Source organism: Haplochromis burtoni, unplaced genomic scaffold (genome assembly GCF_018398535.1).
Source record: "Haplochromis burtoni strain Fernald_Lab_line unplaced genomic scaffold, NCSU_Asbu1 Contig_198, whole genome shotgun sequence".
NCBI classification, from domain to species: domain Eukaryota; kingdom Metazoa; phylum Chordata; class Actinopteri; order Cichliformes; family Cichlidae; genus Haplochromis; species Haplochromis burtoni.
In genome coordinates, this window is record NW_024582559.1 from 18493 (window position 1) to 36247 (window position 17755).

General features: G+C 39.9%; 1 protein-coding gene across 36 annotated transcripts in view; it reads left to right on the plus strand.

The window, feature by feature from the left end:
* Positions 1–206: 206 nt before the first annotated feature.
* Positions 207–17755, plus strand: part of LOC102302568 (protein tyrosine phosphatase receptor type D) — a 205221-nt gene continuing 187672 nt past the window's right edge. For all 36 annotated transcript variants that reach the window (XM_042226131.1, XM_014337755.2, XM_042226137.1 and 33 more), the window contains exon 1: positions 207–254. The gene's annotated coding sequence lies outside the window, so the exon portion shown is untranslated. The remainder of the gene's footprint in view (positions 255–17755) is intronic.

Sequence of the window (17755 nt, forward strand, 5' to 3'; positions counted from 1 at the left end):
TGATCCTCTTAGAGGCTCGGCAATCTGGGACACTATTCCCACTTCTTACTTTTGCCAATTTGCTCCTGGAAGCCCCTGAGTCCTTGTCTTCATTAAAGGAGTTCCTCATTGATCAATCACTGTCAGGGGAGTTGCCCTGTAATTGCACTGAGGCGTAATCATGACTGACGTCTCTCTCTTCCCCCCCCCCCCCTGCTCTGTCACAGGTCTCGGGAGAGAGAATGCTCCATGACTTTCACACCTTCGACCTCAAGGTAGGCCCCTCTAAGGATTTTACTCTTCCCTTTGGGGTTTATCTTTAACGTTATCAGGTTTTGGACTGATTATCGTCACTCATGCATGTGTTTGTGTATGTATGTTAATGGCGATGGGGACAGGTAAGTTAAGATTTTGAATAAATATGAAATATATTTTTCACTGATACGACTGATTTCCTGTCATAGATGCGATAGACTATATTATGTGTATTCATTTAAGAATTTTTCTATGTAATATATTTATACTTAGCGATACACTCTGTAAAATACACAGAGGTTCTTCACTGACTTGAAAAGAACACTTAACAGACAGCAGACGGGGAAAAAATGCCGATCTTGGCCTCTTGTCAAGTTGCTCATGGAGCTAATGTTGTAGATTAGCAGTTGCTGTAACCTTCAGCTTGTCATTTTCCCAAGCAAAAGTGTCTGCAAGCACTCTTGATGTTTTGTACTTATAAGAGACTTTAGATAACCAATTTAAAATCCAGTATTTTGTAACCCCTGTGTTTAATCTTGGCATGTACATGCTCTAACTACACGAGCAGGCTCAGGTAGACAAAATTGAATGCTAATGTGATGCATAATATGAAGCAATAGTTTATCCCAGTTATTCATTTATTTGACATCAAGATTTTGACTTTATTGAATTGTATTTTTTTCCCCCTCCAACAATGTGGCTAAGGCTTTTTATGCATGACGCATAAAGTCCTGAGCTGCTTTGTTTTATGAGACATAAACTAATACGTACAGTCATTTCAGTGTTTCCCCGTGCTTTAGCTCCAAGTGTTTGGAAATGAATACGTTCCTGCTCACAGTTAACTTTTCACAGCTGTAGCACATGCAGAAATGTCACATGTAAGTTTGCCATCAGCTCTGTAATGTGTGATGTCAAGCCAGCACATAGATTTTTGGAGTATGACTTGCAAAAGATGCAAAATGATTGGTTGATTCTCATGGAATGGAACTGATACTGTTGCCATGACATTAAACCTACCAGGATGCAAAAGTTCCAAAAACATTATAAGATTGTGTAAAATGATTTGTCGCTCTGCCCATTTCTGTCACAGTAAGAGGTTTGATGGTAAAGCTTGTGATCATGCTTACAACTGCCTGCTGTGCCTACACCGAGCACTGTTAGATTTAGCTTGTAATCCGTTACAATATTTTAATTGTTCTCATTTTGAAATTGTAATTTTATTAACTCATTTATGTACTTCAGCACTTGGCAAAGAATAACCTCACCTCTACCTGCTTCCCACAACACGCCCTGTACATTTTCAAATGTCATTTATGTGACACTTGTAATACAAACATCCATAATGTTTTAACTAGGGGGGGAATTGCAACACGGATCTCAATCATTGTGAATTCAGGGCGCAGTCAGAAGAAAGGAAGGTCAGCACGGCTGAACTCTCCTTCCTACAAAACATGATTGTTTTATCAAACTTTGAAAACATGCTCATGATTACTGCTGCTGTGGCAAAACGTCAACAGAATACTGCGGAAAATGCTTTTCCCTGGGAAACTATAGCAGCATTTTCATCTTTTGGGAATAATTCGGCCTTATTTTATACATTTTACCAATGGTAGAGGTTAGGATTTGGACAAGTAGAAAAGTGGCTATTTGCACATAACTAATGTTTTAGAAACACATATACTTACACTCGTAATGTAATAATATAAAGACATCTGTAGATGAAATAGAAGTGTTGTTTTTCACTGTCAGTCTATGAGATTGCAGGGACCTTGGCATTTACTAAGTCTGCCATGTCATTGTCTGGAAAAGTGTTCAGGACCATGTACGAGGAGGAAAGTTTTAAATTTAAAATGTAATCAGCACAATCACCACAAGCAATCAGTTCCTCTTCATTTCACCTGATCGAGCCCCCTGCTAAAAGGAGGCTGTTAAATAGAGCATCTTATCAGGCCTGGATTAAGTTTTGACTTTGATTAACATCTGTAGTCTGAGTTTAGAATGTCAAAGTTCAACTTAAAGGGAGAGATAGACAATTATAAATATATATAATATATATGTATGTGTGTGTGTGTGTGTAAATTGTCTATCTCTCTTTTTATAAGGCACACTTTCTATCCTTTATTAAATACAATTGTTTATTGATTTTTTCCAGAGTTGCATGAGAATCACACAGTAAAGCTGAAGTGACATTAGCTTAAAACTGATTAGCTTAGTTTAGCATCAGATTTGTGTAGAAGGTCAAAGGTCAGTTCGCCTTTTAGTAATAAAATCTACTCTAAAGAGTACCGTTCAAAGCTGACTTTTTAAAATCATTTTTGTTGAATCATCACAAATAAATAAATCAGACATAGGCGACCGTGGCTCAGGGGGGTTGGGAAGCGCATCTGTAACCGGAAGGTCGCCGGTTCGATCCCAGCCTCTCTGTCCTGGTCGTTGTGTCCTTGGGCAAGACACTTTACCCTACGCCTACTGAGGTGGGAATCACCATACATCCCACGATACGATATTATCACAATACTTAACGCACGATACGATATTATTGCAATTTTTTATAAAATATTTTGCGATATTCAGATTCTGTACATAAAGGTAAACTTTATCAATATTCATTTTATCTAATATCAAAGTCTCACACTCAGTCTTTCTCTCATTTCAGTCAGTTTTATTGTTGACAAACTGAACGGTTTGTATTACAGTCTAGTCCAACTTAACTGAATGCAACCATCTGGTACAATTATAGCTATTCTGAACTATGCAATTTATGAAAACTATGCAGCCCCTTCAGCAACTGAAGAATTTGAAAGTAAATTAAAACAAAATATAATTTACATTAAATAAAAAAGTTTTAAACTTAATTAAAATAAAACATGTCTTAAATTAAAATAAGTAAACTGTCATGTTTATTGCTGCCAAAAAAAGTTAAACACATTTGGACAGTGAAGGAATGTCAGGATTCTTGCTCAGAAAAAGGATCAACATGCTCTGAGCACAAAAACCTTTTTAGTAACAAAATATCGATTTCTGCTGTCCCTGTATCGATACATTATTAGCAAACAAAATATCACGATACTACACAGTATCGTATTTTTTCCCCCACCCCTAGCGCCTACTGGTGTTGGCCAGAGGGGCCGATGGCGTGATATGGCAGCCTCGCTTCTGTCAGTCTGCCCCAGGGCAGCTGTGGCTACAACTGTAGCTGCCTCCACCAGTGTATGAATGTGAGAGTGAATGAATAGTGGTATTGTAAAGCGCTTTGGGTGCCTTGAAAAGCGCTATATAAATCCAATCCATTATTATTATTATTATTATTATTATTAATGTGTAAGACTGTCTGTGCAAATATGTTTGAGGACATTGGAAAGTTAACTCCATACAACACTTTCAATGACAGGCTTCTGTTTCAGACAATGAAAATGCAGAAGTGTACAAAGACGTATACAAATAAATGCCGAGGTAATAAGGTGATAAGGGGAGGTTTAAGGTGAGTGTTAAAAAAAAAAGTTTAAAAGAATGCAGAAAATCATATATTCAGAAAAATGAATTTAAAAGTGAATCAGTTCAGTCGGTAACCAAACAAACAGGATAATCAGTGGAAATGTACATAAAAAAGAGGCAAACTAATATAATTGTCAATTTATGTCAAATTTCTGAATTAACTAATGCCCACATTTTTGAATCCTTTGATTCTTTTAGTTATATATTAGTCTTAATCTCTTCCTTTTGTCTTTAACCCCCATTTAACCCATTTTCCATGTAACCCCCCCTCCGCAGGTGATTACACACAGAACAGTGGAGGTGGAGAGAAGCACAGATATCAGATATAAGTGTTACTAAATAGTGTGTTGTTTTTCTTTTAAAAAAAACAAGCTTTGATTTTCGCTTTTTAGATCAGGACGGACTCGTTGAAATAACATATGGGAAACAGGAGCAGTAGGTCGCTGTTTCAGGGCTAGATGATGGAATGGTCTCCAGTTTCTAACATCTTAATTTTTTTTAATTATTATTTGTATATAATAGCTGTCAAATGTCATGCACAAAATCTTAGAACAGTAATTTGTTTCATTCCGTACATGACTTAGAGGAAATTATGCATGTGATTTTTCTCAAGCAGTGAGAAATGTCTGCGTGCATGCTGAGCCATCACAATGAATTCTTTGTAGCTGAGGAATCTGCCGGCTTCAGAGCTCTGTGTGTTTCTTGAGCAGTGGGCATGTTTGAAAGGCCGGCTGCAGTCTGCCCACCCAATCACAAGTTAGAAATAGTCATTTTCTTTCCTACTTTTCCATTGTTGGTACTTGTTTTTTCTTAACTTTTAACTGGTTGGGCAAGTGGCACTAAAGCAACAAAGACAAACTTTCAATTAATGTAATTCCCTTATTTACTGGAGATGTATATTTGTAAGGGTATTATAATTTATACACATTTCTTTATCCTCCAAACTTCATGGCATAAATTTGTCCGTTTTGCATCACAGGACTAATTTCCAGGATAATTACTTGTGAAAAAAATGACTCGACAGTCTTAAGAAAATTAGATTTACTCGATTTGCAAATAAATAAAAACAATGGGGTTCAGATAAATCCCCTTTTTGGCATTGTCCAAATTTCATTACGAAAGCCACCACAAGCTGCACTGACTGACCAGCTTTGAACATTTTGTGAATTTCAATGTCACTACAGCTGAGCTCATTTGGGAAAAGGCGAACCAAGCACACGCACAGGCTATATCCAGACATAATAAACTGTCGCCCTGTTCACAGAGGCGTGGAAAGGAGAGAACACCTCCCCAGCACATCCTCAGACACATCTGTGCCCATGCCCCTAAAATTATGTTTCTTTTGCAGTGGAAATAGGTCAGCCGTGAATACCTGGCTCCTTCCATCTCAAAAAACCCTTTAACACACTTAATTAAGAACGTAACTGTGTGGATTTTTGAGTGTGAGAGAAGTGGAGAGAAGTTTTGTTTGTTTGTGAACTTTTTGACATGCTGAGAAGATGTGCGACTGATATGTGAAAGGAGGGGATGCGTTCGGAGACATGAAATATTTCCGTAAATCTGAACATTTTACAAGCGGCTTTGTTAGGAACTGCAAAGGCACAATAATGGAAACTTGGCCCTCATTTAGACACTGAATCATTCAGATTGCACCACTGTGATTGCTTAATTAAATGCTCGACTGTGTAATGACTTTGCTTGAGAGGGAATTAAATGTCTAAATGCTGCAGAATCTGCGTTGAGCTGAATAGAAATCAATGGGACACGGTGCAGGAACCGAAGGTGTTTTCCGACTTGTTTAGGGTGAATGTTTGGTATTGATGCCATCCCTCAGTCACTCAGTCAAAAGCTCATTCCTCTAAGTCCACAGCATTGATTGCTGGCATACAAACAGTGTGCTTACTTGGTGCTTTCTTGTGAGATCAAGGAAGTCTATTACTTACATGTCTTCAGCCTGCTGTGTGTAATAGTGGATCTACTGTACAATCGTCCAGTGATTAGGGGGCTGTAAGATTACAAGAAATCAATAACGATACATATTAAAAGAAATTTACCACATCTGCTGCATTTCAAACGCAGCCCCAGTGGTCCCTGTCCACGTCTGTTTATGTTACGATCACGTTTCAAGCTGGTTTGAGTTCATAGTGTATGTTATTCCTCGCTGGCTATTAAAACATGGCCACATTTTTCTCTCAAAATAACTTTCAGAGTCCAAAATTATCACTCGTCCGGCATATTTTCAGAGTGTTCTACTACAAAAGCCCAAAGGCAAACATTAAAACCCATCCCACATGGAAATAGTTCTTGAAAGGAGTGCAGCCCAGCTAATCTCACAAATATTTGATTGAACCAAAGACCTTTAGAAACCGCCGAAGCTGCGAAGGGCATACAACTCCTAAAATGACAACCGATTATCAAACTGCCTCTGGCTCGAGACACTGTAATCCCCCAGATGTTGCAGTCTATGAAATACGAGAGTCTGAATTAGATTTCTCAAACAATGTCGGCTTGTCTGCATTCGTAAACCCTCAGCATTTAAGTCACAAAATTAAGTTGACCCCGTCGGAAAGCTTAAGGACATGTAACAAAGCCCCCGGCAGTCTTATTACTTCATCTGCTTTGATCTCATCTACTCTGTGTAATAAGTTCCCACTCTAGCAAGACCACTGGGGCTAATAAGGGTTTTTATCTGCTTTTTGATATTAGATATTAACACCTCATCAAAGTTAAGCCAGCTGTAGGCTCTAGTCGTGCCTCCAAATTTACATTAGCCTAACAATGTCTCTGAAGGAAATCTTATCAAATTCAAATTAAGGGCGAGTTGAATAGCCAGAAGGAAACTGCTACCCATCACTCAAGGAACAAGTCGTTTGGTTCTGCACAAGCAGGCTTTGGAAATCACTGGACAGTACGTTTATTTTTTGGTATGAGAACGTTAATACTTTAAAATCGCCCCTCACAATCCCGAATCAAAACTGCACGCATTTGCAGCGAATGAATGATGAATGTTTAGCCGGCAGGAATGAAAATAGGTCTGACTGACACAATCAGGATTTGTTGTTTGAGAACTCCATAAATAGCGTCTCTAGTCAGCCAGCCTTTGTGACCAGTGTGTGAATGTGTGTGTGAATGGGTGGATGACTGGATATGTAAAGCGCTTTGGGGTCCTTAGGGACTAGTAAAGCGCTATATAAATACAGGCCATTTACCATTTACCATCTTTACCTGAAGGAGGTAGATGTTCGTAGCGCGTGTGTTGTTTTTGATGTTATCATCAGATACTCGGTGCAGGTTGTAACCCAGTGGTTGGTTGGAATCACCCGTGAAGCCGAACGCACTTACGTAAACATCTGTCGTCAATCCTCGCCATTCCTGAACGGCATACCCAAGTGAAGACAAGCGTATAGCTTTTTTTTTCGTGTGTGACGAAAGAAGAACAAAACACTAGAATCGAAGTTATTTTAGAGGCCTTACTTCTTCAAACATTTGTCAAGGTAAACCCTGTATCTAGGGAGAGAGAGAGAGTGCAAAGGTTTCAGAATTCTTATCATCCCTTGTGGCATCCTTTGTCAGGTTGTATGAAAAAAAAAATGAAATATTAACTGGAAAATATAGCTCGGAGAGATAGAAAATAAATTACTTCAGTGTGGCAAGGAAAAGAAGATTGTGAGATTTATCAAGTCAAGATGGAAATGCCTGCTAAGTCTGTGCCCCTACCTTGAAAAATTAAAGGAAAAAAAAGCATTAAATGCCTTCGAGTACATTGTGATGTAAAGGCATGCATGTGCGCCTGCAAAGATGTAGCGTGTGGAATTTGTTGTTTGAATGTGATGGCGTTGCATGTGGCAACAGATCATACAGAAGATTCAGCTAACACATACGAACACGCAGGGAGGGTATCCAAAATAATCCAAGCTGTACTCCCGTCTTTTAACACTTAACAGATTTGGTGTAAAACAGCTTGACTGGCAAAATCTATAATTGTACAGATAAGTGAACATGTTAGCTAGATAAAGGTTAAACTATCAGGGATATGTTCTCCATCCGTCTAAAGCCAATTTTACACATTCAGCTCAAGCAACAGAGGGTGGGAAAAAAGGAGGTGGGGGGGTGAAAAAAACTGGCAAGTCAATATTGATTGATCTGGAGCCTTAGCAATTACCTCCATGTGCAGAAGACCATGTTAAGGTCAGTATTATCTTAGCTCATTTTATGGGTCAGTGCTCTGGCTTTAGCTGAAATAAATTAATGGGGTAAACACTTTAGCTCACCTTGATGAAATGGATGAAGTGGAAAAGCTTTGCATAGGTGGGAGGTACAGTGCTGCGGAGTGACCCTTGATATTTTCCCGAACGCCCATAGGTCGTAAAATCCCAGCATTAAATAACACTGACTACCCAGCGATGAAACCATAAGGCCAATAATGCACTGTTAAGAAGCAGTGGAGCTATTAAATTAATCTCGTTTACGGGTTAACCAAACCCATTCGCTTGAATGGATAGATGTCCTACGGAATAAATAAAAGCGGTTACAACAGTGATTTTCATGAATGAATTTCTTCACATCTGGGAGATTTTTTTTTTTTAAATTAAATGAAAAACATTGTGGAGAATACCAGGAGAAATTAACCTTGTATGTATATATATTTATGTCTATATATATTAATTTGCATATATTTACTGCATCAGGCATTTTTTTCTTTTTTCTTTTTTTTGCAGTTTATTTCTTAAAAATTTATCAGGCAATTTATTTATTTCATTTTTTCGATGGGAAAAGAAAAGTCACACTGATGATATACAGGGAGTGCAGAATTATTAGGCAAATGAGTATTTTGTCCACATCATCCTCTTCATGCATGTTGTCTTACTCCAAGCTGTATAGGCTCGAAAGCCTACTACCAATTAAGCATATTAGGTGATGTGCATCTCTGTAATGAGAAGGGGTGTGGTCTAATGACATCAACACCCTATATCAGGTGTGCATAATTATTAGGCAACGTCCTTTCCTTTGGCAAAATGGGTCAAAAGAAGGACTTGACAGGCTCAGAAAAGTCAAAAATAGTGAGATATCTTGCAGAGGGATGCAGCAGTCTCAAAATTGCAAAGCTTCTGAAGCGTGATCATCGAACAATCAAGCGTTTCATTCAAAATAGTCAACAGGGTCGCAAGAAGCGTGTGGAAAAACCAAGGTGCAAAATAACTGCCCATGAACTGAGAAAAGTCAAGCGTGCAGCTGCCAAGATGCCACTTGCCACCAGTTTGGCCATATTTCAGAGCTGCAACATCACTGGAGTGCCCAAAAGCACAAGGTGTGCAATACTCAGAGACATGGCCAAGGTAAGAAAGGCTGAAAGACGACCACCACTGAACAAGACACACAAGCTGAAACGTCAAGACTGGGCCAAGAAATATCTCAAGACTGATTTTTCTAAGGTTTTATGGACTGATGAAATGAGAGTGAGTCTTGATGGGCCAGATGGATGGGCCCGTGGCTGGATTGGTAAAGGGCAGAGAGCTCCAGTCCGACTCAGACGCCAGCAAGGTGGAGGTGGAGTACTGGTTTGGGCTGGTATCATCAAAGATGAGCTTGTGGGGCCTTTTCGGGTTGAGGATGGAGTCAAGCTCAACTCCCAGTCCTACTGCCAGTTTCTGGAAGACACCTTCTTCAAGCAGTGGTACAGGAAGAAGTCTGCATCCTTCAAGAAAAACATGATTTTCATGCAGGACAATGCTCCATCACACGCGTCCAAGTACTCCACAGCGTGGCTGGCAAGAAAGGGTATAAAAGAAGAAAAACTAATGACATGGCCTCCTTGTTCACCTGATCTGAACCCCATTGAGAACCTGTGGTCCATCATCAAATGTGAGATTTACAAGGAGGGAAAACAGTACACCTCTCTGAACAGTGTCTGGGAGGCTGTGGTTGCTGCTGCACGCAATGTTGATGGTGAACAGATCAAAACACTGACAGAATCCATGGATGGCAGGCTTTTGAGTGTCCTTGCAAAGAAAGGTGGCTATATTGGTCGCTGATTTGTTTTTGTTTTGTTTTTGAATGTCAGAAATGTATATTTGTGAATGTGGAGATGTTATATTGGTTTCACTGGTAAAAATAAATAATTGAAATGGGTATATATTTGTTTTTTGTTAAGTTGCCTAATAATTATGCACAGTAATAGTCACCTGCACACACAGATATCCCCCTAAAATAGCTCAAACTAAAAACAAACTAAAAACTACTTCCAAAAACATTCAGCTTTGATATTAATGAGTTTTTTGGGTTCATTGAGAACATGGTTGTTGTTCAATAATAAAATTATTCCTCAAAAATACAACTTGCCTAATAATTCTGCACTCCCTGTAGAAGTCTCAAAAACTCATGCATGTTTTAACCCAGCGGTCCCCACCCCCGGGCCACAGACCAAGTCGTTTGGTACCGGGTCGCGAGAGTTGAGGCTCCAGTGTGAAATTTATGGTTTTCAGGGTTCTTACGTTATTTTACGTTATTTTTTTTTAATCGTTAACTCGTTTACCCTGGGTCTTTTCCCCGTGTGTTATGAATAAATCTTTCTTTTGTTACAGGTTCTGGTTTTATTTTGTTGCATTTATCCGCGACACCTTAAAGGCCGGTCCGTGAAAATATTGTCAGACATAAACCGGTCCGTGGCGCAAAAAAGGTTGGCGACCGCTGTTTAACCCATGTATATAAGGGTTAAAACAACTACGGGACACACTGTGCTTCCTATTTCTCCTCTTTACTCTTGAAAGCCTCCTTGGAGTAACCCTTGAAGCTCTTTTACCAACTGTGTGGTGTCTGTTGTTTTTCAGGCCTGCTTATATAAAAACAGAACATGAGTAAGCATGAGAAGTTAGTGAGGGTGGTCTCTGCCTATGCATTTTCTCTTATAACTCCTGCCAAGTGAAATCGCCAGTATACTGATGGTAGTATAAAGCAAGTACTTCACGGCCGTGTCAACCACTCTACTAACATTCATATGCTGTGCATTTCTTTTATGCATCGCTGTTGCCAAAGGCTGCCATTATCAATTCAAACTAGGCAAACAGCAACGAGTAGCCCACTGCACAGCACGACTGTAGCACCCTCAATCCTTTATAATAGCAGAGTCCTCAATTTTGCATGTTATTTCTTGACACCTGTGTGTATTTAACTGGAGGGAACGGAGAGCGTTATCACTCAGCCAAACGCGTCACCTTTGTATTGGAATTCTGCTCTGGCCTTCGGGCCGACTCAAGAACACAACAGAGCTGTTTGTAAGTCCAAAATAAATTCAATTTCCAATGCAGTGATCTCCTTAATGAAAAGTCAATGCCCCTCACTCATTGGCAAGCTCCCATGGGGACGGCGAGAAAGATGAATTTATCAACAGGCTAGAGACTGCGCCCTAGGGGACACCCACCTCCTTACGATCAAACAGAATACAACTGCGTGTGTCCGACCACTCTTCCATTATTACCCAGCTCCTGCTTTTAATGTGATCTGACGAAGGAGCGATGACAGTATTGATCTGGCCAAAGTGCTATTTATGTACTCACAAATCCTGTAATCAGTGATTACAAAAGCACTCTACCATTGCGGCTAGCTCGTTCTCAATTTGTTAAGTGCACATTGTGACATTTTGCTCGTGTCATATGCATGCAGGGTTGTCTTAACGTGCCTGTTTTGCAGCCTTTCCTCAGTGAAACGTTAGCATGCAAGCTCCCGCCACACGTCTTCAAATCAAATCAGGCTGTATTTCTGGACAGACATCTAAACATGAACCTGATTTTACTTTGGAGCGTCCCCTTCATCTGCAGCATAGATTCATTTCTTTCTTTATTTTTTTTGCCATTTTTTTAACTGAAACACCGCATTGTTGCGCTGCATTCCTGTGAACGCTTCAGAAGTTTCTGATTATTAATAACACCGTGTCTTGTCAGCAGCATAACCTCCCGATAAGTAAAGGGTGGGGGGAGGGGGACATGAGGTTGTTGTCATGGCGTATGGTTAACAGTATTATAGATAAGCTTTAATCCCCCGCTCGGCTCACTGTAATGCATAGCAAAAGTGATGGAAGCGGAGAACATGCACATGTGTAAACATCAGCCGCCAAAGGAGCGGCGTGCTGAAATGACACAGCAGAGAGAGAGAGGAGCACGCAGCGCGCCGCTTGCTTACAACGGCGAGGTAATTCATGCTCATCAAAGTCATCACTCCATAAGCACAGCTCTTGTGAGCCTTTCACTCACATGAGGTGCAACAGTAAATCATGTGTAGTGAGCATGACCACATTCTGCCCCTCTGCTACACATTCATGAATAAAACTCAAATATGGATCATTGTTGACCTCATACGTTTAGGACGGGACCTCCATCCGTACTGTGGCGTCTCATCCCAAAATTGGGACTAGAACAGGGTGGGGGTGGGGGGAATCAAATATCAATCATATCTTAATCTGCATTTATGTAGTCAGTGTTTGGTGCTAACTTTCAAACATTTACAGTTTTGATGGGTAAGCCCTAATTTTTGTAGGATTTTGCATTGATGATTAATTGTGGATGAAGCAAAGATAAGGTATCATCATAGTTATAGTATGCCTCGGGTTTTCTTTATTTATGGATACGGGATGGTTTAAAAAAATAGATATATATAGCTCACAGAATCCAGCTGACATGGGCATCAGCAGGCAGACAAAAATGATATAGAAACAGGATAAACAGCTGATTAAATCCTAAATTTAGCCTTTTTTTCTGTCTTGGTTCCTTGATTAGAGACTTTAGCTTTTAGCTAAACAACATTAAAATTGGATCGTATGACGTTCAGGGGGAGAAAAAAAAAACATGGCACATTTAAATGCGCGACGTCAATGATATAGAAAATTAGTTCCAACGACTGTTGTCCATTTGTCTCGGAATAATGCAAGGCATAATTTGGAAAGATAAAAAAAACAGAAAGTAATTTCGTGGAAAAACGAAACAAATTAAAAAAGTGCGGATTATTCCCCCAAATTAGCCCGTTACTTGCAGAAGGCTGTTATTGAGATAAAGTGTAGAACACTGAGCTTGTAGCATTATCGTCTGTTTCTGGTTTATTCAGAATGACAAAAAGTATCGCGTGCATTTTTAGCAACCGTTGGCCTTCATTTTTGTGTTTTTTGGTTTTATTGTCCTCGAAAAGTTGTTATATTTAACACCTGTGTGTGACATTTGGCTTAACACGTGCACCCTTGCACCCACTGCAAACAGATAATACGCGGCTGTAATAGTGTGCATGGAGATGCCTTGAAGACGGTTCGTGCAGCTTAATGCAGTCCACCAATGGAAATGTTCTTAATGTATAATTATAAGAAACTGTTGTAGATACAGAATATTTGATGCATGTCTGTGAATGTGCTGCACAGTGTATGTAACCTGTTTTTTTTTTAAATGGAATATTACGGTATCTTCATATTCCCGGGGGAAATGCAATCTATTGAGACTCTAATTTATTGGATCCCTCACTGATAGAGGATCTCTGTTCATCTCAGTCCTCATTGTGTGAGTCTCTCTCTCTCTAATGTGGCTGTACTGCCCATAAACAGACATTGAGTGATTAGCGCTGTTCTGCCATTGACATCATTTGCATTTTAATAGACCATAATTACAACTCAGGGAAAATAAATTGCAGTTTGAAGAATGTTTGAATTACTCCAACTCCCCGGCTCGTCTTGCGAGATAGCAGCGAGCATATGCAGGGGCTGCTCGGATAGTTAATGTCAGGTTCAGAAATGTACAGAGAAGCAGGACTGCAAAACCGAAAAGAACAGAGGAGGACGTCGCGCTAATGGCGTTTGTAACATAAGTGATTTTGAGATGCTTCCCGCGACGAGCCTTCGAAATCCAGTGAAATCTAGGAGAATTTTACGGGGGTCGGTTTTAGGATATATCACTGCGCAAACAGCCGTTGATAGATGCACGACTGTTTCTGAAGTCAAATCTCTGAGTGCTCAGATACAGAACGGGTCTCTAATCGCAAAGCCACCCTGCCAGCCTCCTGTAGTTTCCTGGCTTCTCATTAATGCCTGTGATAATTGCAGTTTGTCCGTTTAATATCCCCCCCCGGTCTGTCTTATCGCCACACCTCACCTGCTGAGACGTGACACCTTCCCAGGATTTGCCGAGGGATGTCTAACCCTGGCAGTTAAAGCCCGTGTGACCCTGTAAGCAAGAGTGACAACACAATAATACTCCCCGCGTCTAATCTTTCATTGGTGGATTATCAGATTAGAGGCCCCAGTTGTTTATGGGTGCTGTGACTATCGAAAAAGTTGATCTGTCAAGTTTATCTTACACTTGTCGTATCAAGGCTGTGTTGGTCCATACAGTTGGCTGTGGATGGAAGATAAGGCCAACGCAGCTGAATGAAACCTTTGGAAAATGAGAAACAAGGCTTTTGGTTTTTTTACCTCGACAACGGCGCACTTTATCTAGTTTAGGAAATGGACCCCTGCAAAAGCATTACGCCGCCTTTTGGATTCACTAGAGTTCGTTGACCTCTTTAGTGTGACACAGCTGCCCTTTCTTTATTTCCAAACACATATCAGAAATCATCCATCAGTTTAACGCTCAGGTTAGTGGTGTGGAATCACAAGTTTCCAAGAGAACATAATCCGTCCTCTTTCAAGCTGCCTCTTTGTGGCATTTCAAAGACTTGAACTGATATAGGTTCCCTATCAATCAGCTGTTTTGGCAAGTAACAGAGTGGTGGAAGTCCATTGTGTAACCTTTGGATGTGGTTCACTAATTCAGGCTAACTGTTTTCTTTCCATCACAAAGTGGGGACTCTGAAGGTTATTGGCTCTTCAAGCAGGACTGTCACAAGGAATCTATGAATAACAGATTCGAGATCACTATCCTTTTTAATCTGCTCTTATCGGATTTGCAAGCTAGGGTGTAAATGTTTTGACATCACCTCTGGTAGGATGGGAAGTGGAATTTCAAATTACCAAAGAAACATCTTCATTTGAGCAGAATAAAAAAAAACAACCTTGATGATAGTTAAATATTCTGATGGTTTAAAGCAAATTAGATTCACCAAGGCATTATTTTATATACAGTGGATTTATGATAAGGTGAATATTCCAGTATTCATTACCCAAAGTGTAAAAGCTAGCACTGGCACAAAACTCAAGGCTTTTTAGCCTTATGTACTGTATTTCAATGTATATTTGGGTGCTGTCATGGTCCTCGTTGACCCAGTTTTTTTGTTTTTTAAATTATTGATAGTCTTTGATTTCATTATTATTTATAATTTTTAGTCTCTTGGTTTCTGTCTCTGTGCTCTTCTTAAGTTTCATGTGCCCTTTCTCCCCAGTCAGTCATCTCTCAGGGTCAAGTCTGTGTTTTTGTGAGTGTCTCTTGTTTCCTGTTTTACTTTGATAGTCTCGTGTGCTACGTTTTGCTTCCCCCAGTCTCGTTGTTTGTGATTGCTCCCGGCTGTGCTCTCCTCCTGTGTCTTACTCCCTCATTATCCCTCTGTCTATTCAAACCCTCTGCCTTCCTCAATTTGTTGCTGGATCGTCTGCGTACCTCCCACTGCATTTCAGGCGGCAGTGTTCTGTGTTCCACGTCTCAGGTCTTTAGTTTCTTTATTCTAGTTTTATTTTTTTAGGTTTTCCCAGTTTAAAATTTTGCTAGTTTAGTCTTTGTCTCCTTTTGCTTTTGTTTGTGTTCTGCTCTGCTGAAATAAAGGTTCGCTCTCAGTTCAAGTCCGTCATCAGTGTCTCACACATCTGCCATAGCGGATGTGATAGGTGGATCAAGACTTTTGCACACTATCACCTGTATGAAAGCAAGGTTGCCAGGCACGTGTTATTTTGCAGTTAAATTGTTGTCCTGCAAGAGCTGCATCACTAATTGTGGAGGAATTTCTATCAGAGATTACAAATGTAAGTAGCTAATGCGAATTTCTGTGTACGCACACAGCAACTGATTTGCAAGTTTTGCCAATTTCTGACAGTTATCTGCTGTATTATCACAAACGACTGCTTCGACTGCAGGCTGATAGCAGATTGAATGACTATCTGGCTGCCTTGTTACTTTTCTATCACTGTTTTGATGCACGTATGTGGCTTCAACAACCATTTCAAAGACAACAAGATCTCAAGTTCGTTGCACACAGTCAACAAAGTTTTCCCGAGTGTGACACGACTTTGGTCTAGCACCACAAGCTAATACATCGTATTCTTTTCAAAGCTTTAGGAGCATGAATGATCCACGATTCATTGTTCTAAAGATGTTTTGAATTTTTCACTTTAACACTTTGGTAAAGACTGAAATATCTTCACAGTTAATGTTTATTAATAACAAATTAGCAATTAACTCTAAAAGCTGGCACCGAGGGGGAAAAAAGAGATCAAGGGTCTTTAAATCTTTCATTGGCGCCCTTAAAGACTTGGTATTTAAATCAGCTTTAATTTGAATTTGTGTTCAAAACTTGTTTAACTTAAACTGGGAGAGGTTGAACTCCACGTTATAGGTCATAGAAGCAGTGTCGTGTGTTTTTTAGTGGAGAAAAAACCACATCCAGATTCATTTTACAGCTTTTGCAGATTCAGCTGTATCAGCTATACCCTCAGTCACCGTGTGTGGTGAATCACAGTTATCAAGCAGTGGCTTAAGTATTTAGGACTACTTGTCGCCACAACTGTGAATTATTGAAAGGGCCTTTGAGAATTGCAATAAAGTGCCAAACAGGGTTAGTTCAAATTTATATGTATAACCACTAGTCTTATATTTTAGACCAGTAACAGCAGAACACTCTCCTAAAGGGATAATAATAATTCCTCTGTCCCATTCCCATAGTATTTATGGCACAGCACACTGGTTTGTCATTCGCAGCCAGTGTGATTATTCACCTGGCGAGCATATTATTCTAGCAAATACCACAGCTATAAAAATTCTTCATATTTCATTCCAGGGGTTTGATGAGAATGCACTGAATCCCATTTTCCAAAATATTGGGTATTCTGTGCAACAAGAATATGGCTTCCCTGATTACATTATGCCTCTGAGCTGTGTTTAGCCAAATGTGCATGACTTGCAAGTAAAATGTACAATAGACTGCTGCTGGTGTGTCATATTAAGAAAAAAAAGATGGAAATGAGGCAGAACATAGAGGTCTGCTTTCATCGGACTTCCTACATTTAAATGAAATCCTCTAAGTTGATTTTTTTTCCATCCCTGGAAATTAAAACTGAGCTGAGTTCACATCTGCTCGGTTGCAACAGAGTGACAGCAGGTTGTTAAAATAGTCGAAGGTCGAAAATGACTGAGTCTTAACTCTGTGTTTCAGCGTTTTGGATATTGAATCAACTTCTTAAGCTTCGCAGAATTGTCTCTTTAGTCGCAGTGGTGTATTCCCATTTTCTCTTTGTGTATTTATTCTCGCAGGTCTTAACATCACACAAAGCAGTTGCATTCCACTGTTACTTAATTCAACATGCATGCACAGACACGCAAAGTCCAACATAAAAACTGTGTTTCCCCTCACAAACGGAGCACTTTTCCTGCTTCTAAAAGCGACACGTTTGATCTTGAGGAATAAAAATCGTTGTTTGATGCTAAAGCGAAAGGACCCGGCCACGACTAGAGGCAGTGTGCCGCACAGATGTCCGCCACATGGAGTGGACGCATCTCATTTGTTGCACTTTGGAGTTATTTATTTATTTCCCGGGTCTGATACAGGGAAACATCTGTCACCTTTGCCTAAGTGCCCGCTTGCGTAATACACAGACTGCGTTTCAGAACAAAACACCCTCCCATTGTTTGGCTCTTTAGTCTGCAGCTCAGGTGCAGAATCCTGTGAGGCATTTGGAGTGCCCTGCTGTTGCAACAGAGCATGCATCTCTGTTTTGCAGTGCTCTTTGTTGACATCACTCTTTTTGTAGATTATTTCTTTATTGGTGTGGTTAAATTAAACCTGTGCCACACTGATCTAAGCTTTCGCTACAACCTGCTTACAAATCATCATTTCGCTTTAATAGTCATAA